Consider the following 23,476-nt stretch of genomic DNA (forward strand, 5'->3'; position numbering starts at 1 on the left):
TTCATCTCTTTCTATGACCCACCACAACCTCCCCTTTGCTTTGCGAGGCTTTCTTGACTGCCAATCCTTATTTTCTGTCTTATTTCACGGAGCCCCTAATTTCCCGTTTTCTGATTCGCTACATGCTTAGCGAGGGCCTCCGTTCTGGCAGTCTTCGTGCCAAAGGGAGCTTAAGAGGGTTCAACGCTGGTCGACCACTCTCGACATGTCGTAGGCACTCGAGTCACGGCCTGGGGGGTTAAAAAGAAGGTCCCGTTCACCCCGAGTAGTCCGAGTGGCACTGGCTACCACCCCCAAGTGCAGGAAACAAAAATACCTTAACATAAATACCCGAGAAAGTGCTGGGGAAACAGCCCCGCCGGTAGCGTAGTGGTTATCGCACCAGACCGGTATTCTGGAGGTCGTGGGTTCGTATCCCACCCGGCGGGCATTTTGTCACCACTTTCTTTTCGACTCAAAAACTTCATCTCTTTCTATGACCCACCACAACCTCCACTTTGCTTTCCGAGGTTTTCTTTGCTGCCAATCCTTATTTTCTGTCTTAGTTCACAAAGCCCCACATTTTTCGTTTTCTGATTCGCTATATATATATATATATATATATATATATATATATATATATATATATATATATATATATATATATATTTATAAATATATATATATATATATATATATATATATATATATATATATATATATATATATATATATATATATATATATATATATATATATATATATATATATATATATATATATATATATATATATATATATATATATATATATATATATATATATATTGCCGCGTGGCGGTTACTAGAGAAATGAGCTAGCCGAAATAATCTGGCGAGACACTCGAAATTGCAAAGGGCGGAATCCCCCAAAGTGGGCATGTGCCATGGTTGTGCAGCAGCCTTGCTATCTGTCGAGGAAGAAGAAGACGCTCTGGTGTACTAGCGTGTGCACGAGCTGAAAGACCTAGCTGCCTGTCGGAATTTGCCTTCGTAATTATCTTCCAGTAGAGACACATTCGTTTACTACTTGTGAATAAGCGTTTTCCCTGCTCCGCAACATCTGTGGTAGAGGTACAACCCAAAACGGAGCTTCGGAGCGGCGGTCGCATCCCAGAAGGAACGATGTTGGCTTCTGAAGCCTCTGGATCCGCGCCACCGTTCGTCATAATCTCCCACCCTCGCGAGCCCGGGTTCCTCACCGATGGCGTCGATGTTGAAGACTGGCTCAAGATGTACGAGCGCGTCACTGGCCATAACAGGTGGGATCCGACACTCTGGCTCGCCAACATAGGATATTACTTGAGTGCGACACCGCAGGTCTGGTATGAAACGACCGAGCACAACCTGAAGAGCGGGGACGATTGCAAATCCCGATTGAAGGAACTATTTGGGCAACCAGAAGGACGTCAGCTCGCGGCAAAAAAGGAACTGGCGACGCGTGCACAAACAACCACCGAGTCCTACGTGTCTTATATCCAGGACGTGCTGTCCCTCTGCATGTAGGCTGATGCCCAGATGACAGAGGACAACAAAGTACGCCATGTGCTCAAAGGAATCGCGGATGACGGTTTTCACTTGCTGCTATGCAAAGACTGCACCACCGTCAGTGCTATTATCAAAGAATGTTAGAAGTTTGAGCACGCCTAAAGTCGCCGCATCACAGCACCGTTCACCCGACTGCCGAGCACCGCTCCAACATCTTCGTGCGAGGACCCCATACCCTCTCGCCGACAGTCCCCGTCTGACGTTGGCCGAGATGCTCCTGAGGGTCTGACGCGCGTCATACGACGCTGCTCGAGGCAATGGTACTAGCCTCCCTATTTCAGCCCGCATCTCAGAGCAGCCACCCGTCCCGCTTATACAAGCCGTCGTACGTCAGGAGATCGAAAACCTGGGCATACGCTGCGTCTTCGCTGTGGACCACGCCAGCCGCCACGAGACCCCTTTCCGAACGTCAAGCCGAAATACTTATCGCATATCCAATTACAGGAATCCAGCCGAATGGAGGATGCGGGACGACAGGCCGATCTGCTTCAACTGCCATAGGGCTGGCCATGTTTCTAGATACTGCCAAAGCCGTCCTCTTCGGCCTACCCGCCGCCCCTACCCGGATTTCCAGTACGCCAACGATGCCCGCCGTTCGTTCTCGCCTCGACGCCAGCCACACGATGCCGCCCGAATTTCGCCCTCCCGGATCGACCACTCACCGTCCCCGCAGCGAAAGATGCGAAAAAAGCGTTCGTCTGCCGGTCAAAACCGTGACATTGGTGCCCTCGTCATCGCGGCCGCACGTGCCTAATGGTCACTACGTCGTTTCGCAGTTACGCTCAGTGCTACTCGAGCGCGACGTCACTTCCCTGCACCATAGTGACAATTACTGATAATGTGATCAGCCTCCCTTTTGTGAACTTTGGCCTGTCAACGCAAGTGCTGCCCCAGGGTATTTCGCTTGCAACCCTTTACCCTTTGGACGGTGATCAAATTTCCTCTCTATCGGCGGACGCACCATCGAGCCCTTTCAAGGAGACCCCTGTGGAGCCCAGGCAGAAAGACGCGCTCGTGGACATGATTGCCTCCGCACTTCCAGCAGGCGAAGCTGAAGGGCTCTACCGCCTTTTGTAGTCCTATAAAGACATATTTGACTTGGGTGACCGCCCGTTGGGCCAGGCTTCTGCTGTCAAGCACCGGATAAACACTGGTGATGCAAACCCAATCGGCAGGCGGCCGTACCATGTGTCTCAGGCGGAACGGCTCGTGATACAGCAGGAAGTCGACAAGATGCTCGACAAAGACATCATAAAGCCTTCGTACAGCCCGTGGGCATCTCCCGTCGTACTCGTAAAAAAGAAGGATGGAACCTGGAGGTTTTGTGTTGTTTGCCGACACCTAAACAAGATAACAAAGAAAGACGTTTACCCTCTAGCGCGCATTGACGATGCCCTTGATTGTCTCCATGGAGCCAAATATTTTTCATCAATAGACCTACGATCAGGCTATTGGCAAATTTTAGTGGACGAAAAAGATCGCGAGAAGACCGCTTTTGTGATACCCCACGGCCTTTATCAGTTTAAAGTGATGGCTTTTGGCCTCTGTAATGCCCCAGCTACTTTTGAAAGAATGATGGACTGATTTTGCACGGGTTCAAATGGTCCATTTGCCTTTGTTATTTGGACGACGTCATCGTTTTCTCGCCCACCTTTGACAGCCACATTTCCCACCTCTCTAAAATCATATCAGTTTTTCGTCAGGCCGGTCTCCAGCTCAACGCCAAGAAATGTCGCTTCGGATGCCATCAGCTCACTATCCTCGGCCACCTGGTTGATTCGACGGGAGTTCGACCAGACCCTGGTGAAATAAGTGCCGTTCGCGTTTTCCCTGACCCCCACTCACCTAAAGACGTCCGTAGCTTTATTGGTTTATGCTCGTACTTCCGCCGCTTCATCAAAAATTTTGCTACCATCACCCGCCCTCTTACCGATCTCCTTCAGAAGAACACAACGTTTATCTGGGGCTCTGACCAAAAGCAAACATTCTCCACACTGATTGGACTCTTGACCTCAACACCGATCTCTGCTCACTTCAACGCCTCTGCTCCCACTGAAATTCACACCGACGCTGCTGGCTACGGCATTGGAGCTGTATTGGCCCAACGCCAAGCCGGTGTTCATCGAGTGGTCGCGTACGCCAGCCGCCTCCTTTCAGCCTCGGAGCGCAATTACTCTATAACGGAGCGCGAATGCCTTGCTCTAGTGTGGGCCGTCAGCAAATTCCGTCCCTACGTGTATGGTAGGCACTTCGCAGTCGTGACTGACCATTACGCACTGTGCTGGCTCTCCTCCTTGAAAGACCCTACCGGTCGGCTTGGCCGCTGGGCGTTGCGCCTTCAAGAATACTCATTTTCGGTGATTCACAAGTCCGGCCGCCTACATATGGACGCCGACTGTTTATCTCAAAATCCGTTCAGCCCTCCGGAATGCTCGACGGACGACACTGAAGCTTGTGTCCTAGCGGTCTCCGACTTCCTGAACATTGGCGAAGAACAGCGGCGCGACCCTTCTCTGCGCTCTATCATTGACGGCGTTAACCTTGGTTCCGACGACCCTGCCCTCCGCTCCTTTGTTTTACACGATTGAGTCTTATAACGTCGCAACTTTCGCTCGGATGGTCCTGGTAACCTGCTCGTCGTTACGGAACACCTACGTCGGCCTGTGCTGCACCAGCTTTATGACGCACAGATGGCCGGCCATATCGGCGTGACCCGCACCTACGACCACGTGCGACATCGTTTTTTTTCTGGCCAGGACTCTACCACTCCGTGCAGCGTTACGTGCGTGAATGTGACCGGTGTCAACGCCGTAAGCTACCCTCCAAGCTACCAGCAGGCCAGCTGCAACCACTTGAAATTCCCACTGAACCATTTTTCCGGATCGGACAAGATTTGCTCGGCCCCTTCCCCTTGTCTAGTTCCAGAAACAAATGGATTGCTGTTGCTACGGAGTACGCTACCCGCTTTGCTATCACCCGTGCGCTACCCACGAGCTGTGCAACTGACGTGGCCGATTTTGTGCTCTATGATGTCATACTGAACCACGGCGCCCTTCGGCAGCTTGTCACAGACCGTGGTCGAAATTTCCTGTCTCAAGTCATTGCGGACATACTTCGTTCATATTCGATTCGCCACAACGTGACTACAGCTTATCACCCACAAACGAATGGCCTTACTTAGCGTTTTAATAGAACCCTTACGGACATGCTTGCCATGTACGTGTCTAGTGACCACAGCGACTGGGACATTGCGCTGCCTTTCGTCACTTTCGCGTATAATTCCTCCCGTCACGACACTGCAGGCTTCTCACCCTTTTACCTTCTCTACGGGAGGGAACCGGCCATGCCGCTTGATACCATTCTGCCTCTCGCCATCCACCCATGCACCGAATATGTCCACGAAGCCATCGCAAGAGCCGACGAAGCACGTCAGCTTGCCCGTTCCCACCTCGCCATTTCACAAATCAGCCAGAAGAACTGATATGATGAACGTCACCGCGTCCTGCACTTTTTCTTAGGGTCCCTCGTCTTACTATGGTGTCCGACTCGCCGTGTGGGACTTTCTGAGAAGTTGTTTTCCCGCTATGCTGGCCCTTACAATGTACTTCATCAAGTTACGGACGTTACGTATGAAATCGTCCCCGTCGTCCCTTCCAGCTCTGAACCTCAGAGTGACATCGTCCACGTCACCCGCCTCAAGCCCTACGACTCCCATGATTCACCTTCCACATTGTAGCCGCACAGCACCGAGTCGGTGCTTATCCTGCGGGGGCGTTATGCCGCGTGGCGGTTACTAGAGAAATGAGCTAGCCGACAAATGAGCTGGCCAGACCTTCGACTTGCAAAGGGCGCAATCCCCCAAAGTGGGCATGTGCCATGGTTGTGCGGCACCCTGGCTATCCGTCGAGGAAGTAGAAGACGCTCTGGTGGACTAGCGTGTGCACGAGCTGAAAGCCCTAGCTGCCTGTCCGAATTTGTCTTCCTAATCATCTGCCAATAGAGACACATTACAGGGACGTAGGGGACGAGGGATTCCGTAAGGACACATATCAAAGTTGCAGTCCTTATTGCCAGTGCTGTTTGGCGTTTTTAACAGTGTTTTATAGTGCCCAATGAGATATGATTGCCTTTTTTTTATGCAGGAATAAATAATTGAAAATTCAAGTCGAGAAAAAATGCGCCGTTTTTTCCGGAAGCGGGAATCGAACCCACAACCTCCGCATAACGCGTGCGGTGCTCTACTAGTGAGCTAGTTCCGCGGCGACTCCCCTCTCGACTATACCGCGGGGTTTTGTATTTACGACTGCTCAGAGCCCGGTCAACTAGCGCCGCCCCTCGACCAACGCGGGAAGACGTAGAACGTCTTTTCCCAGCAGCTGCACGTAAGACGTGGTCGGAAGTCGGGGATAGCCAAGGGCATTTCAGACTGCTGAAGCCAGAACCCTCGTAATGCATTTTGTAGAACAGAGACGTAGGGGACGAGGGATTCCGTAAGGACACATATCAAAGTTGCAGTCCTTATTGCCAGTGCTGTTTGGCGTTTTTAACACTGTTTTATAGTGCCGAATGAGATATGATTGCCTTTTTTTTATGCAGGAAAAAATAATTGAAAATTCAAGTCGAGAAAAAATGCGTCGTTTTTTCCGGAAGGGGGAATCGAACCCACAACCTCCGCATAATGCGTGCGGTGCTCTACCATTGAGCTAGTTCCGCGGCGACTCCCCTCTTGACTATACCGCGGGGTTTTGTATTTACGACTGCTCAGAGCCCGGTCAACTAGCGCCGCCCCTCGACCAACGCGGGAAGACGTAGAACGTCTTTTCCCAGCGGCCGCACGTAAGACGTGGTCGGAAGTCAGGGATAGCCAAAGGCATTTCAGACTGATGAAGCCAGAACCCTCGTAATGCATTTTGTAGAACAGAGACGTAGGGGACGAGGGATTCCGTAAGGACACATATGAAAGTTGCAGTCCTTATTGCCAGTGCTGTTTGGCTTTTTTAACAGTGTTTTATAGTGCCGAATGAGATATGATTGCCTTTTTTTTATGCCGGAATAAATAATTGAAAATTCAAGTCGAGAAAAAATGCGCCGTTTTTTCCGGAAGCGGGAATCGAACCCACAACCTCCGCATAACGCGTGCGGTACTCTACCATTCAACTAGTTCCGCGGCGACTCCCCTCTCGACTATACCGCGGGGTTTTGTATTTACGACTGCTCAGAGCCCGGTCAACTAGCGCCGCCCTTCGACCAACGCGGGAAGACGTAGAACGCCTTTTCCCAGCGGCCGCACGTAAGACGTGGTCGGAAGTCGGGGATAGCCAAAGGCATTTCAGACTGCTGAAGCCAGAACCCTCGTAATGCATTTTGTAGAACAGAGACGTAGGGGACGAGGGATTCCGTAAGGACACATATCAAAGTTGCAGTCCTTATTGCCAGTGCTGTTTGGCGTTTTTAACAGTGTTTTATAGTGCCGAATGAGATATGATTGCCTTTTTTTTATGCAGGAATAAATAATTGAAAATTAAAGTCGAGAAAAAATGCGCCGTTTTTTCCGGAAGCGGGAATCGAACCCACAACCTCCGCATAACGCGTGCGGTGCTCTACCATTGAGCTAGTTCCGCGGCGACTCCCCTCTCGACTATACCACGGGGTTTTGTATTTACGACTGCTCAGAGCCCGGTCAACTAGCGCGTCGGTCTTCCCGCGTTGGTCTAGGGGCGGCGCTAGTTGACCGGGCTCTGAGCAGTCGTAAATACAAAACCCCGCGGTATAGTCGAGAGCAGGGGAGAGGCAGACAAGGATGAACACTGAGGCGAGCAGGAGTGTGTGCTGGCCCCACTCCGCTGCGCCTTGGAGGGAGTAAATCACGCAGGAAACATCCCAATGTAACGTCGGGCTGGTTGAATGCACGACCTCTAGCATACCGGTCTGGAGCGATACTAACTACGCTATCGGCAACGCTGACCTCACCTCGGCTATTTTGAAAATTTATGTTAAGGTAATCGTTTTGAGAGCTTGAGGTGGAAAGGAGCGCCAATGCGACTACTCGAGTTGTAGGGACTTCTTTTTCACCTTAAGCCGTAGCTCGAGCGTCTAAATGTCGAAAGTGATCGACGAGCGTTGAACCTTCCTAAGCTACCCATGGCACCGAGAATTCAAGAAACGAGGCCCTCATCATGCATGTAGCGCATTTTGGAGATCATTGGTTTGGCCCCTACCCTGGCAGTGTGATTTTGTAGCAAAAACTACATTACGCTACTTCAGAAAATCTTCGCAGGGGGGTAAGTATTGACGTCAATATCTACACGTAAAACCCCAGCCCCTTCCGCAAGCGCCCGGCACGGAGAAGAGGCCCGAGAGCTGGGCGCAGGGAATAGATGGGTATATTCTCCAATGAAATACGAAAACATAGATTTGAACACTTCACATGGCTTACTATTTAAGTTCTAGGCAGGAAATGAACAAAACTTTTAAAAAGCGAAGCTCAAACTATCTAATATGAGACTTAACAGGGTGTGCAAAATGTGATGTATTCTATTTCAAAAAAGGAGTAAGTGAAGTAAAACCAATGCATAAAGGACAACAAATTGCAGATTTATTGTAAATTTGTGTATATAAAGAGCTCTAAAAATTATGCATTACACGGTAATATATAACCTTTGTTTTTATCAAGCCTGTCAACATCTCTAATGCCGTTAGTCACCATTTGTTAAAAAATGTTCTGCCCCTCTCATGCATTTCTCAATATTCCTTTTTATCTGAGATAGGGAAAGTCGTTCTTCCTTCATCTCACCCTCTCCTATAAAGCTGATAAATCAGTATCAGACAATCTTCAATACCGGGGCTTCATGCCGTTTACAGCCGGAACATTAGGTGGTAAGCCAAATCTTGTCAACTATTTATAGCCAACCTTGTCTTTACAACAAGTATTTTCTTGCCATTGTACATCATTACAATATGCCTATTTAAGGAAACCCGCCCCTTCTCGGGATTTACGGACAAGTGGCATTTCATTAGTTTTAATTACCTTTTGGAAAAAGCACCCGAAGTTCGATTGACGAATTGTTTTAACAAATATAGTATTCTGCCCCTTTTCAAATTTTAATCCAGCCAAAATAATCAACTCACTAGACCAGAGCTTTGTTCACTGACTTTTTAAAGTCTGTTGTGGTCCACGCAGGAATAGCTAGGGCTTTTTCTATTCAACTTTAGCAGAACTTGTTACCCCTTACACCTTTATATTTGTTTCTTGAGTTTACAATGTTATGGTATCTCAGGACCGCAATTATTGCTCCCAACAAGTTTCTTGCGGCTTGAATGCGAAGCCATTTGTGTAAATAGCTGCGATTCTAACAGTTTGATTATTACGACAGGTGTTCTTCAAGCCTTCGTTTTACACCCTGCCTTATTTTTTAAGTTACACAGTCATCTTCCCTCCCGCCTTCACACGGAAGCTTTTGTGCCGACATATCGGTATTCTATTATCGCATCGCGATCAACATACATAAATGTTGACCTTGCATTATTACTTGTTAGCCATAGAAGCATGGTCCTACTATACCTTGCTTTTCAAATAACATAGAAAAGTGTATTTGTTTCCTTTTACTCTAGTCAAGAAAACCCACCGTTCTTCTCTCACTTCATTTGTTGGTCTTCTCCAGTGTGACCATGCCATTTTTGTTCATAATATTGCACCCATCTATTACAAAATTTAGTAGCATTTATATTTATTTTTTCGCACGGATTTTATTTAAATGTGCTCTGCACATTCAGCTACATTTTGCTTTCGTTTATAATATTGCGAGGTACGAATTTAACCCTCAATTTCAGCCATTTAAATAATGTATATTGGATATAGTAGTGTCTATTGTAATCATCTATGGCCGCTTCAAAAACTGTAAGAACCAGCTTTGATATTTTTACTTGTGTCCGTATTATTCTTTGCCGAACAAAAATATGCTTCTTGTTCATGAATATATAGAGTTTTAAATAGGACGTAAATATTTTCTCTCCAAAAACTATCTCTACCAAAATGCACTCGGCTCTCCTACCCTAAACATTTACCCCAGCTCCAAGTAAATGAAGTAGGGTAAATGAACCAATCAGTTCTCCAGCTAGCTCTTGTGGAACACCTTAAACTAGAACATCAGTCTTCTCGTCCTGTCATATTTTTCCAAAAAAAAGAAGGAGGTGTTTTTTGCTATCGTAACAACTGAATTCAAACTGCTTGAACAATAAAAATATCGTTTTGTTTTCCGGCACCCTTTCATTTTGGCGATAACAAACCTCTGTGCTTATTTCTGTTGGGGGTCCTACAGCAATTTTTAACACTTTTGACGTGCTTTTAATAGAGCATCTGTCCAGCGGCACAACAGGGTCCAGTAGTGAAGAGTGAACCAAACAATGCAATAAATATGCGACCGCTGCTTCCACAAATACCAACAGTCAAAATACCTAGCATTTTGAGTCAAAGTCATAATTCGGAGGGCTTAAGTATTTTATATCAGTATCATCATACAGTGTACAACAGTCATGGAATAGTTTATTATCACTTTCCGCCGTAAACCCATCCGACGTGATCCCTTAGAGGGCATTCGTTTCGGCAAACATAATAACAGCATCGGCCGACTTTTCTTTCATCAGCAAGCTTAAAAAGAGAAGTACAAAAAATGAATTACCATAAAATACAATATTGTGAACTAGTCACCCATATTTGAAGCCACAAAATTTGTCTCCATTCTGGTTGTAAAATGTTCCACCCTAAGGAGGATTTCTATGAGCAGATGGTATTAGAATATTTACACTTGATAAAAAAAAACTCAAAGTCGCTGACAGAGTTGGAAGGAAAACATTTGCAGAAATATTTTACAGCAAAGCTATCCGTGGCTAGTATTTAGCAGATAATCTCAGCCAACTGAGCGATCTACACAACAGTCACCCGCCAGGTTAGTGCCTACTTACGACCCCGCGTTTTAAACCTATGCGCCTGACCTCCCACTTAAGGTTAGAAATCACAAAAAGAAATATTATTTTGCCATGAATAATTTCCTCCCAGAAAGTATTCGTGTTTAGATGCGAAGAAATGTAGGATCTCGCTGTAAGCTCTGCCTTGAAATGCCGGCTTCCACACACATTGTGTATTGCAAAGTGAAGCAAGGGCATCTACAGATAGCGCGTGATCAGAGCAAAGGGCTATAGCTTTCTTGTTATCGACAGTATGAGAAAACAAAATACATGACAATTAGCACATAAAACGACTCCACCATTATGGTGAGATTATGTACCTGCCATGAATATGAAGTTCACAGTGAAGTTTTACTGTTACAGAATTATTGTCATATGTGAATACATGCCTATCTACGTAAGGAGTATGATCACAAAAAACAGCTGTAACTCTTGTGTTATCTTAACAATCAGAACAAAAGTATATGACAATTACCCTCTAAGTCTTATGTACATTACGCATCACAGTTGTGCTGGTCATCGTTCTGCAGACAGTGCAAGGGCACTACATCCTAAAATATCGCCTCAATACATTAAGATAAAACGGAGTAACCGAAGTAAAATTAACCGAGTTAGTGCCGTACTTATTACTATAAATGTTAGTTTTCCCAACACAAATGATCAGTGAAATTCTACACCAGGTCACGTTGTTACTGTAGTTGTGTTTAAACTGATACTATTAACTTTGTCATGTAAATTGTAACAGCCATTCATGCTCGACTTTGATTTTTTTGTGATTGCTTCACGCTCTTCTCTATTCGAAACTCCATGCGGTTATGTATAATAGTACAATAGGTGTTTGTAATGTAAAAACGTACAGAGTAGTGTAACGATTTTCTTAAGTAAATTGTTCTGCTGATTTGATTTATGAATTTTAAATAAGACAGGATTGTGGACTATGCATGAACATGAAGGACAACAAGCTGGCCAGCATAATTACAGTCAGTTTCTATTAGTTTGCGATGATATGTCGCAAAGAAGCTAAATATCACCCAGAACTAAAGCCGCTTAAAAATTGCCTGTAAGTGCCATGTTTGAAAATGTGTCAAAATTTTTTTCTATACAGGAGACAAGTAAAGGTGGTAAGAAAAGCTCCGACATTCGCGCGTTACTTCTGCAGTACAGAATATGGTCTGTTAGATGTAAGGAAGGTACTATGGCAATGATTCATTTGAAGAAGACATATATCTGTTACTTTCTCGCCATATTTTACACGTAGCAGGTCGATCTCACCTTCTGCAACCAAATTTTCCTTTGTCGTCTTAGCTTTCAGAGGGATTCATAAGAATGAGCTACCCACCTACCGCATAAGGGTCACATTTGAACGTGAAGAAGCTTTTCCTACTTCCCAGACACGTGCGTGAAATCTAACTCTAATAACTGAAAGCAGTAATACTGTTCTCGTGGTTGGTTAACGTAGGATATATATTTTTCACGATAACATTATTACCTTTTCTAGGACTCTCCATCTTGCGCGGTTCTCTCTCTTCGCCTATTTTTTTATGCACGCACAGTAGTTTTAACCGACAGGTAAGAGATATCGGAAGACAGAAACAGATCATTGCTCAAAACTAGTAAATCTACGTAGATTACTTGGAACCTCAATCAGAAAGCAAGATTTGTCAGCTAGTCTGCTACCTCTGAATTATCGTTAATAATTGTAAATGGTCGTTTACTTGCGTGTGCTGCTTCCCAATGTCAACGAGCACAAGAACAAGGCTATGTATGCGCTTTAGAACTATTGTGCCTAAACGTGAATAAATACCACCATTTGTTGGTTGAGCCAGCGAAAATCAGTTTCCGCTCACGTTCTCGTTCAGCTATTCCGTCGAAAGAGCAAAAAAGTAACCGTTGAAGTTGCGTATGCCTGCTAAGTAGGTAAAGTTACAGTGAGCTTTATTTCTTATTTGTTATAACATCGTTCGTTGATTTCTCGTTCGCCATCTTTCCAGACAGCGTTCGGCCTCACTTACCCCGTTCACAATCAAAGTACTTTTCTTATTTTTCATCCACGACGTCGTGTACAAAATTAAAAAACTCCAATTTGCGGGCATTCGGCCTGCATGACATACAAGTGTCATATGTCGGTGCGAATATTTTGTTACGAAACATTTTTGTGGGAAACACCCTAAATTATGGCACACGATTTTCAAACTAAGGTAGTGGAGCCTCTTTCGTGGACATTTGAACCGGGGCATGCATCTACGCGCCCGGGAAACAATGACGACAACTGTGATTACACGAAGACATCATTCAATCGCTCTAAGGCTTAGCAATATTTGTTGCAAAGCAGGGATCGCTCTTTTTTAGAGTGGATGTAGAACAATTGCTATAACTTCCACATGCTGAAGTAGGCATTTTATTTTGTATATTTGATCTTCTCTTAAAACGCACCTGTAAAATTGTTGCCCAAGAGGGCAGCGCACATCGACGACACTCAATTGGGTATGCTAAAAAATGTGTAATCGACACGAAGATTATATCGCAGCTTTGCCTGCCCTGTCACCCTGTCTGTGGGTATGTACAGGTTCGTGCAGAACTAACCCGAGCACGGGGAGGTGGCCGAACTGCATCGCTCCGTCTTTTGTGGGAGCCGACGGGAGCCAAAGAGTGCCGGTTTAAGTGTGTTCGCACTGGCGTCGCAGCCCCGTCTGATATGTTTAATCACCGCTCAGCAGTTGTGTCATGCTGGGCATGACAGTTTTCAAAAAGCAGCACTGGGCTATAGAGGGGCGCTGGTTGCACTGCCGCTAGGAGGCATGAGCGGCGACCAAATCCGCCGTTGTTTAGCTGAACGAAGCTGCGGGCGCAAAGAAGCGTGTCTGGTTGCCTGCTGTAAAGGGCGGCATAAAATTGTGCGCCGCTGCAGTTTTTCACAGCATGCCTTTGCGACCAAATTAATTGTAAGCCGATAGCACAGTTGCATTGGACAATATAGAAAGCACATTCGCAGGAAGTCTTGTGTTTTGGAAAAAGAGATCTCGCTTTGAACATTGTGTTTTTTTTTTAATTTTGGGTTTCTGCAACGTTGATACTACCAGTCAGTTCAGGTCTGTTCCAAAAAAAGGTAAATACAAAATCCCGTGCGATGAAATTTCTGTGTTAAAGAATGACGCAAAGAATACATACAATCGCGGTCTTTTATCACGAGGGGGTCATAGGGCGCATAATTGGACGTCATTTTGAAACCGACGTTGTGATTTTAAGCACCTTCTTTTAGTTACGAAAACGTTGCAGATTTTAAAAAATTTTCCCGCATTTCCCCGAGGGGAAGAATGTGAAAGTGCGAATGCAGGAGTTGAATTTGCGTGGTTCGGTAATGTTCACGAACGAGAGATCACACACACACACACAACTACAAAGAAAGAAAGATGCATTTATTCACAGACACCTATTTGGGTTGTCGTTGTACTCGATTGCTAGAGCGGATCTCAGCTTTGAAATTTCGTGTCAGTACTCCTTTAAGCGGGTGCATTAGCCCTTCTCACGCCCGATTCCTGGCCAATCCCCCACGTGGGTATGTGCCATGTCAGCGGCCAGGCAGCGCGCACCCATCTCCCCCCGTTGCCATGGAAGACGAGGAGATTCCTGGCCAATCTCCCACGTGGGTATGTGTCATCTCCCCCCGTTGCCAAGGAAGACGAGGAGCGCACGCACCCGCAGCTGTTGCTATGTCGTCGGACGGCGGTCAACGGAATTCAGGGTCGCTTATAAAGTGCATTCGCACTTAATCAACCATTTGGCACTGTTATGTTGATTGACGGATTGATTGATTGATTGTAGGGGCTTTAGACGGCGACGCCATACAGGCGATGATGCGCGTTTTAGTGGAGGGCTCCAGAATTTGTTGGTAACCTGGGGATAATAAGGTGCGCCGGCGGACGTTTTTACTTTTCTCCTTCATCAGAAAAGCGGCCTCCGCGGCAGGGAATAGAACCCCGTTGTGGTGTCATGTCGATGGTAAGGTCAAAAAATAGTAATTAGGTGATGCTTCGACATGCGCCGTAAAAAATGTTTAGTGCCCTTCCACTCTGTAAAGAACGATGGCCAGCGACGCGGTGGTGCGTAATTCATAGCGGCTGATAGTCATATAATTTATTGTCTTATAGTTTCGGTAAATTTACTGTTGCCGTTACGAACTCGTGACGGCATGGGAAAAACTATCAACAAATTAAAAAAAAAGTACCTCAAGAACCCACAAAACTAAAACTTATAAAAAGAAAAATAAAGCAACGAAAATTAGTTACCAGAAGGGAATGGTAAGTGTCATCATGTAGCCTTTAGTGGATGTGTAAAGCAAAGTTATCCATAAGCGTCAAGACTGGGGCGTTCTCTATTTCTGTCCAGGCAGTCCCAGAAATATGGGTCCGGTTGAAATAACTATCGCTCTGCTAGTAAGCAAGGCAAAATGTTTTTAGCGGCGGAGCTGTTCTCCGGCTGTGTTTTACGACGGTCGGGTGTGCTAACGCGTCACTCTACTTCGAGAGAACGTTTTCCCGCCCCCCAAAAAACCGGATCCCTGTATGAAAAAAATTCTTAAAAACATAAAATCAGTCCTGCGGCCTTCAATGGTTAAAGAAAACGGCTTATATTTTCCAAAAATAAAAGCGCCTTGTAACAATAATTTTTTTCATTAAGGTGAACCGACCGAAAAGATTGCAGTAAGTTTGTTTTTTTTTAGGCTGGCTTTCTCACACCGCATTTTGCCACTTTGAAGCTTGGCCAGACAGACGAATAATGTTATTTTTCGACGAGCAAGTTGGCTTAGCAACGCGTGATGGCCGCCAGCCGAGGGCTGGCGGCGATTTTTGCAACACGGTAAACCATTTTTAAATCTACCCCCGGTTGCGAGCTGCCCAGTGCTTCCTCCCACGTCTCGATGCTGCAGATTGGGGAGCTGGGTTGAGCGGACGGGCCGCATGATGTGAGTGAGTGTCAAGGAAGACCTCAAGGGAACAGTTGGGAAAGGAAACTGAGTGGGTGGATTTTGTGGAGGAGGAAACGACTGACGCGGTCGTAGGTCGGGAGGGGTCCCCTTAGGCGCTCTTGAGCTTTGGTGAGGGATGTGTGGTCAAGGGGGATAATGGCGGTGGGGGAGACGGTGATGCTCTGTGACCTCTTTGTATGAGAGCAGTCGACCGCGGGCCGACCGAGCACAGTGGTAGGGCACCTTGGAGGTGTATGATTACTGCACACGGCTACAAATCTGGCTTTATTGAGTTAATAGTGAAGTTGTAAATGATACAAATCACTGTCTTGTGTAAATAAATGGCCATCTACGCAGGAAGTTCGATTGCAGATAAAGGCGGTAGCTGTAGTTTTACGGGAACTATCACGAAACAAATTATGTTACAATTTGGCGCAGTGATGACACTAACATTATTCTACACAGCTTCGCTGGTCATCTTTTTCACAAAGTAGAAGGGCACTGAACTTTTCTAACGGTGAATGTCGAAGCATCAGTTAGTTAACATTTCCTAATTACCATCGCCTAAACAGCGGCATAGCGTTTAAAAGGTGTAATATTTTCGTAACTTATAGAAGGGGCTCGTTAAAAATAATAACGTCGGTATGAACCCTTTCCGTACTGTAAAAAGGGTAAAAATGTACCAAATGTACCACAAAATCTTCTTATCTCAATTTGTAGAGCTCTTTGATCGGCATGAAATGGCATGTTATTACGACGAAAGAATGTTCCTTCCTTTCTCTAACTTTTAAAAACAATTGACCTGAGATGGCTTTACATGGCGCCAATATTTCGATGATATAACGTTTTTTATATCTTTAACAGTGTAACAAAAATTTATCGAAGATGGCGTCACCGAATAGCCATACAGTACTGCAAAAAAACGCCGCCATGGCTCCAAAGTCATCCCAATTAATCGCAGCGGAAAGACGGGACAGACAGAACAAAAAATCATAGGGCAGGATGTGGTCTAAATTTAATTTATTGAAAACCCACCACAAACGTTTATACCGAAGGTAAAAAATGCAGCACGTGTCAAAGTATAATACAAAAACAAAGAAAAGCAGAAAAAAAGAATAAAGAAGGAAGGAGGAAGGAAACATGACTTATTTGTCGTTATCAATAAACTGGACCTATTTATCAGTAAGCCCCACTGAAGGGTGGCTCACGCACTTCTCGCCACTTTTGCTAATGTGATAGGCCTCAACTATTTCTCGGTGTAACTGCTTCGGGTGCTTGGTAAAAATATCCGTTTCCTAAAACACCGGTTGGAACCCGCAAGTGTGGTCGTGTGAGGGCAAAGGAGCGCGCATGCTCTCGCAATCTAACATTAGGACACTTACCAGCCTGCCATATGTATGACGCGCCAAACGAAAGAGGGACTTGGTACAGAACGTCAGTTTGGCAGTCCACATACATGTGCTCATGGTTTCTACGACACCCTGATTTTGCAGCCTTTCTTTGTAAGGCAGTGCACATGCCATCAAGTTTACGTAGGGCGAAGAAGAACACCCTGACACCATATTGACTGGCAGCATTTTTCAAACCCTGTGACCTATGGTGCACATAAGGAATCACGGCCAGTTTACTTCCATTCAGTTTGTTTATTTCCTTATCGGGTTCCCCACAAGACATGGCATGCCTGATAAACTTGTAAACGAAAGTCCAGAACACTGCCTTAGGGTAACCTGCCGCCCCTAGCCTCTTTTAACTGGCCTTCGGATGTCTCATTCAAACTATGGTGGCAGCAGTGGGTTAATGCTGAGCGCAACACAGAAAAACACTCTTCATTATTCACTAATTTAGAATGTCATGAGCCATAACTTAGGAGGGGTTTCTCGGAGCCAGGCAAGTGCATCCAAAAGACATCGCTTATCTCACATCTTAAATGGACGTCCAGAAACTGCAGCTCTTGGTGTTGTGGAACCTCTGCAGTAAACTTCAGCCCGAAACCACTTTCACAGAACACTTTCTAAAGATCAATGGCCGTACGTGGTAATTCATCATAGTTCACAAAGGCAAGGTAATCATCCACACATCTAAAAATGTTACTTGGCATACCACACAGGTTTCGCTAAATGGCACGGTCAACCCTGATAAGAAAATATTTCTGAGTACTGCCGCAACACATGATCCAATACTAACAGAGGATCTTTGTAGAAACAACGACCCTCCCTAGTCTGCTAAGGTATACTGCATGTAAAAATGCAGCGCCAGTCTTGTGGTTATTCTTCTGTCTGTCCCGTCTTTCGCGCTGTCATTAGGTATGAACACCTACCAACTCGCCCAACTTGCAACTCTCCAAAATGACCGATGACAACCCTACTCGTCATCGGTCATTTTGGTACGAATTCTTATGGCGACTATACTCGTCAACTGGAAAAAAAAGGGTTAACGCGACAACAAAAGAAGCGCCCTGTGTGATCCGCTCTAGTAGATGACAGCGATTGTACCCATTTTTTACGGTGTTGTTTAACACAATATTTCTATCGCACGGGCATTTTGTAGTTTTCTTTTTTTGGAACAGATCTAAACTGAGTGGCACCAACAACGTTGGGAGATACCCACAATTAAAAAAACTATTTTGAAAGCCAGATCTTTATTTTTGGAATAACATGAATTGCTGTGAATGTGCTTCCTGTATCGTCGAAGGCAACTTTGCTGTCGGCTTAGAATCATTTGTATCGCAAAGACATGCTATGGAAATCTGCTGGGGCCCACAATTTTATGCCGCCCATCACAGCACGCAACAAGACATGGTTCCGAGCGCGCGCAGCTTCGCTTAGCTCAACAGTGGCGGATTCGGTCGCCGCTGATGCTTGCGAACAGCAGTGCAACCAGGGCCCCTCTATAGCCCAGCGATGCCTTTTGAAAACCGTCACGCCCAGCATGACACGCCACCAGAGCGGTGAGTAAGCATATTAAAAAGGGTGGTGGGGCTAGTTCTAACACACTCTTAGATGGCGCTCCTTGGTTCCCGTCCGCGCCCACACGGGCCGCAGCGAGACAGTTCGGCCACCGCTCGCATTCTCCGTTTACTTTGGCGCGGTCCTGTACAACATTTGGGAAATACAGGCCTGGATACGTCACTGCGTGCAAAATGCATCACCTCGGCATCTGACTTTGGACTTATTGTGTACAGACTTGATAAGCCCTTGCGGGGGTACCGCGATCTCTGCCCTCCGTTTCATTCACCTAAAGTGGCAATGCTGCTCAAATACAGGGTTTGGTGCTCGGGGTCACTTTCATTTTTACAGTGTTCTTATTTCACCATCAACGGCCGATGTACAATACGCGCTTTCCTTTCTGTCTTGTTTGGCCAAACCCATGAAAGCCCAAATCTCTGCTCTCGTATTTTGTATTTTTTATCCTTTCAGCAGACAGGCAAGGTGAACTGTCCTAATAAAAATATTTGAATGAAGTAATTCTCGTCTCAATCTTGTTTTGTTTTCTTTTGGTGTGCCCCTTCGCACAGATTCCGTTTGATGTGTAACGGAGAGAACATCCATAAACTGAGGGATGGAGGGCACTTTCCATAAATTACGGGGGTTTTCTTTGTTCTGCATCAAACGAAACTTGGCTCTGTTTTATTACAGCCATCTGGTCCGTAATTTGTCCGTAAAATTACGGAGTGTTTTTACAGTGTAGCATGGTAAAAAGGGAACGCGCAAATCGATGTCTCGACACCTGAAGTGCAACATAAAGAAGACGTGGTGACGCATTCTACCACGTGCCCACGTGGCCGTCGAATTTGTCACTGGCCGGAGATGTCAGCAGAAATGTATAAGGTCGCAGTATGTTCATGTTTACCAGACCTTTCGAAAAACTGCAGTATGACTGGAGAATTTGAAATCTACGGCATTTCGACAGTTAGCGGTAGAGCAACAATAGCGTCGGCTAAGGTAAGACACTACCTCGTGGCAGTGCCAAAATATATAGGTGAATCTAATGTCAAGCAAAGTACTGCTCCGCTATTAGTGTGTCTTGGAAGCAAAAGGCGATTTAAAGTAATTTTTGTTCTGTATAGAGATGCAAGAACTGCTAACGTAAATCTCTCTTCTCGCAGCTACGCTTTTTGTGGTACGTTTTTTTTACTCTGATTTTTTTCTGTGGTCCGTCATCCATACACTGACACGAGAGAGAATTCCGGTTCGTGGTAAGTGAACTACGGTTTAATGCTGGTTCCCGGAAAGAGAACTACACCGTATAAAGCAAGGGCCTCTCCTGTAGGAGTTAGTGTTTAGAGCTTCTGAAGATATATATCTTCTAGGTACGCTTACGTGTTTTGCGCAGAATTGTTCACACCTCATTACAGAATAACCATGAAGCTTCTGCGAATCCTTGAAATCCCTCGGTGCGTTTGGAGATACATGAAATATTGCTACGTGAACACAGATACATTGGAAAATAGGTGCATCGGAAGCAAGGCCACAACCACTACTTTTGTTCTCACACATTTAAATATATCCAACACCGAAATAGGGAGTATTCAACAATACCCCAGTGAAAATGTAATATGAATAAAATAAATAAATATAAATATAAATAAATAAGTAAAGAAATAAAAGTTCGTATATGCTAATAAGTAGGTTTATTTTCGTCATGTTCACCGAGAGAGACATGCTATTTTCAACCAATTTTAGAAGCACTTAAGAATAGCAGTTTAAAAATTACAGTGAACGGTGCATGGTAACCTAGGTGACAAATTGTTCACATGTGCTGGAGACATTTATGCACTAAAACACATTGCAGTCACCCCCATGGGCACAATAATCATCGTAAGAGCAAGCATAACTTGTGCGTAAAAATATTGCCACACTTTTTTTTTGTAAAGGAGGATTTTATTGTTTTATGGATAATATACATAGTAGAGGAAAAACACTAAATATTAAGAAGTATGGTTACAAAAGTGTGTGAAAATATACAAACTTCCATGTTGCCAGTGCAGATGTTCCATGTTGCAACCACAGCCGCCAAACCACGGGTAAACAAGAACAAGACATCCGTAAGTTTCGTTAGAGCGCCTGCGATATTTTCTTGCACGGGTCAACATTTTCTACCTAAAGTACACGATATTCACAAGCTGGCTTTGTTGGCTGTGCACAAGGAAGCTGTTTCTATGTGACACCAATCAACGTTTATTCGAAGTGGCAGGGTGGTAACATTATTTGTCTCAAAGCTTAAGGGCATTTTCAAATGTTTTCACTCGGCGTCACACCACCCCTCGGATTGTGTCATTGAAACTTCAAGTAGAGTGGAAGGGCACCAGGCGCCGCCATTCTTCGGTGGGAAGCGCTTGTATTGTGTACCAGGTGGAAAAGCAGGAACCTTCGCCAAATAATGAACCCAAGAACCGACCACCTACCTCAAGGCAGCAAAGAATGGCAAAGAATGAGCAAAAATGAAAGGCGATCCGCCGAACACCTTAAGCCCCAGTGAAGACCGGAGGGTGGAGCTCAAGAGTCACGCGTCTGGATCACTACCACAGCTTGCCGCTGGCAATGTGGAACACAAGGAGCCAAGTAAGGCGGTTGTAACAAATCACAAAGACACGCCCAGGATAGGTTCCGACCATGCAAACGACTAATCGCTAATGAAGTGATGACCTTGGGCCCTTGTCCGAGACTAATATTGTAAACCAAAGTAACGGATTTGAGAAGAGAATTTTTGGATGGTTAGGTGAACCGTCGGTTACTGTGAAGACATCCGGGTCGCCAAAAAATATTGTAGGGGTGTGAGTAGGCCGCGTCTGTATCATGGTTAGTACGCAAAGGATTGTTTAAGGACTAGGTGGTATAGTCTTGGACGTCAATTTAGCGTGTGCCCCATGCTTGGACGGAGAACACGCAGAGTAGAAAAAGAAAAACATACGTTGTTGCCCATATTTTGGTGCGGACTATCCAAACCAATCTGGTTAGCCTTCAGGCCAGCAGTCATGTGCCATGGTAAACTAAAAAGGCATTTTAACGAAGCCGGCTTGTCCACGGGACATTTCAACTGACACTGCCGTGTGGCTTCCTGCTCCAACCTTTTGACAACTGCAAACCGCGGCTGTTGGGCCGCAAACGAGAAGAGCTAAGCGTTGCGCCACAGCGTCATTTTTTATGGTGGGTAATTTTTGGCACATTTTTTACGTTCATCTAATGGAGCTTAATAAAGAAACGACCGTGCTTCAAGATGTAGGTGGGTGTAAATTTCTTCAGGTGATTATGAATAATCTGGAGCAATAAAATACATTGCAGCTCCTTAAATTGCAAAGCCATTTCCGGCTCCGTAAGCCGCAAATAAATAAAACTTAGTTTTAAACTGTAACTGCAAGAGCATAGTGTTCCGTTATGTCAATATTATGTCAATAGAAAAAAAGGCATTTCAGTTTCCTAAACCTCCTATTGTAAATTGTAAATGTGTATAGCATTTGTTTTTTGATTTCATGGTAATTTTCTCAGCACCGCAAGGGGGTAGGTTAGATATTGGCGGGTACCTAGACAATGTGTTTCCATGCTAGCGATGGCAATTACCCCCACGGAGAAGCGTGAACTATCAGAAGGTTTAAAAAAACACAAGCGTGCCAAGTAACCCTTGCGGGAGAAGAAAATCTTTCATTTTTGCGTCTGTTTCAGGAGAACCGCTTCCTTATGAACGAAGTGCATGTTCACGCTGGGCCTTCCACTGTCAATCGTATTTTTGTGACAGTTTGTTAAACAGCCGGCTACCAACAAATGAACTACCCCCCGCAGATTGTATATTCACCATCCCGGGCCCTTTGAACCCCCCTTCAGCATTCAGCTATGCCAACTGCTGCATCAACAGCAACAGTGCGGGATTTGACCAAGCAGAGGCTTCGGTTAGAAAATCTGCTGTTTCGAACAGTCGCTACAGCAGCCCCTGTGTTATCACTACGGCGAAGGAGTCACTACCAATTTTTTCTCTCTACAGTGTTTTTCTCTCTACCGAAACGCTGTGGGCAGCCATCGCTGTCCTTTACAAATAACATAAACCGGTTTAGACAATTTGTTTCTTATTTTTTAGAGGTTTGTGCTAAGGCACATCATAATAGGCTGATTGAAATTTATTATCGCATATATATCCGAAACTTTTAAAGAAGGCCTCTGTGGAACAATTGTTTTATCTTTCGTTCTTAGCATTAATTAGAGTTTTCAGTGACTGGAATATATGTGTTTGTGTGTAGTCTTTCTGTGCAGTGGTTCTGTACTGTTTGGTTTCTATGTAGCTTTCGCCTCAGCAACTTGTTTCTTGCGCTGCGTCTCTGCCAGCAACAGAGCAACATCAATATCACCGTCGTATATCCTCGGAGTACCCCCATTATGGGGCTGATTGAATGGGCACCATTTTGTATGCTTTTGAGATGGCCAGGGCGTCAGGAAGGCCACACGTGGCACAGGCGGTCCGGTGGGCGTTGGAGCTGCTCGTGTTCCCTCATTCTCTATCTCATTTCATGCCATCAGGTGCGCTTGGGGCCGGTGGAACGGAGCAATGAATACATTTTGTCGTCCATTGGAATGAGGTATTGGGGTGGGAGAGGCCCACGGGGCTCCCGTGACCGGAAGGCTTTGGGAGGTGGCCAGGACTTGACCTGACCCCCCGGTTCGTGTAACACCTGCTCCGAGAGGTGAGGGAAGAGAACCGAACGTATAGGTCTGCTGGGAATTCCCAAAGGGAATGGTAGTGTGTGTCGAGTACCCCACAGGATGGACAGGTAGGGTCAGTAAAGAGGTGTGACTTTATATCAACTGTGTTGTATGGGAGGGTGTGTGTTTGTAGGATGCGCTGCATGTGGCCTCCCTACGGGGAGAGGTGCGAGTGCGGGGATGGGGATCGGAGGTGGAGAATGCCGTAGTGCAGGGCAATCTCTCTGTATTGCAGGACAAGGCCGGCTTTCCTGCAAGGGCATCGAGTGTAGGCATAGTGAAAACTGCCACCC

At 45.5% G+C, this 23,476-nt stretch overlaps 1 non-coding gene across 1 annotated transcript; it reads left to right on the forward strand.

The window, feature by feature from the left end:
• Positions 1-355: 355 nt before the first annotated feature.
• Positions 356-428, forward strand: Trnat-ggu (transfer RNA threonine (anticodon GGU)). Its single transcript has one exon. It is a non-coding gene; the product is annotated as a tRNA-Thr (tRNA).
• The last annotated feature ends 23,048 nt before the right edge of the window (positions 429-23,476 follow it).

Source organism: Haemaphysalis longicornis, unplaced genomic scaffold, assembly GCF_048455015.1.
Source record: "Haemaphysalis longicornis isolate Haplotype H1 unplaced genomic scaffold, Haemaphysalis longicornis Haplotype H1 scaffold_5, whole genome shotgun sequence".
NCBI lineage: Eukaryota > Metazoa > Arthropoda > Arachnida > Ixodida > Ixodidae > Haemaphysalis > Haemaphysalis longicornis.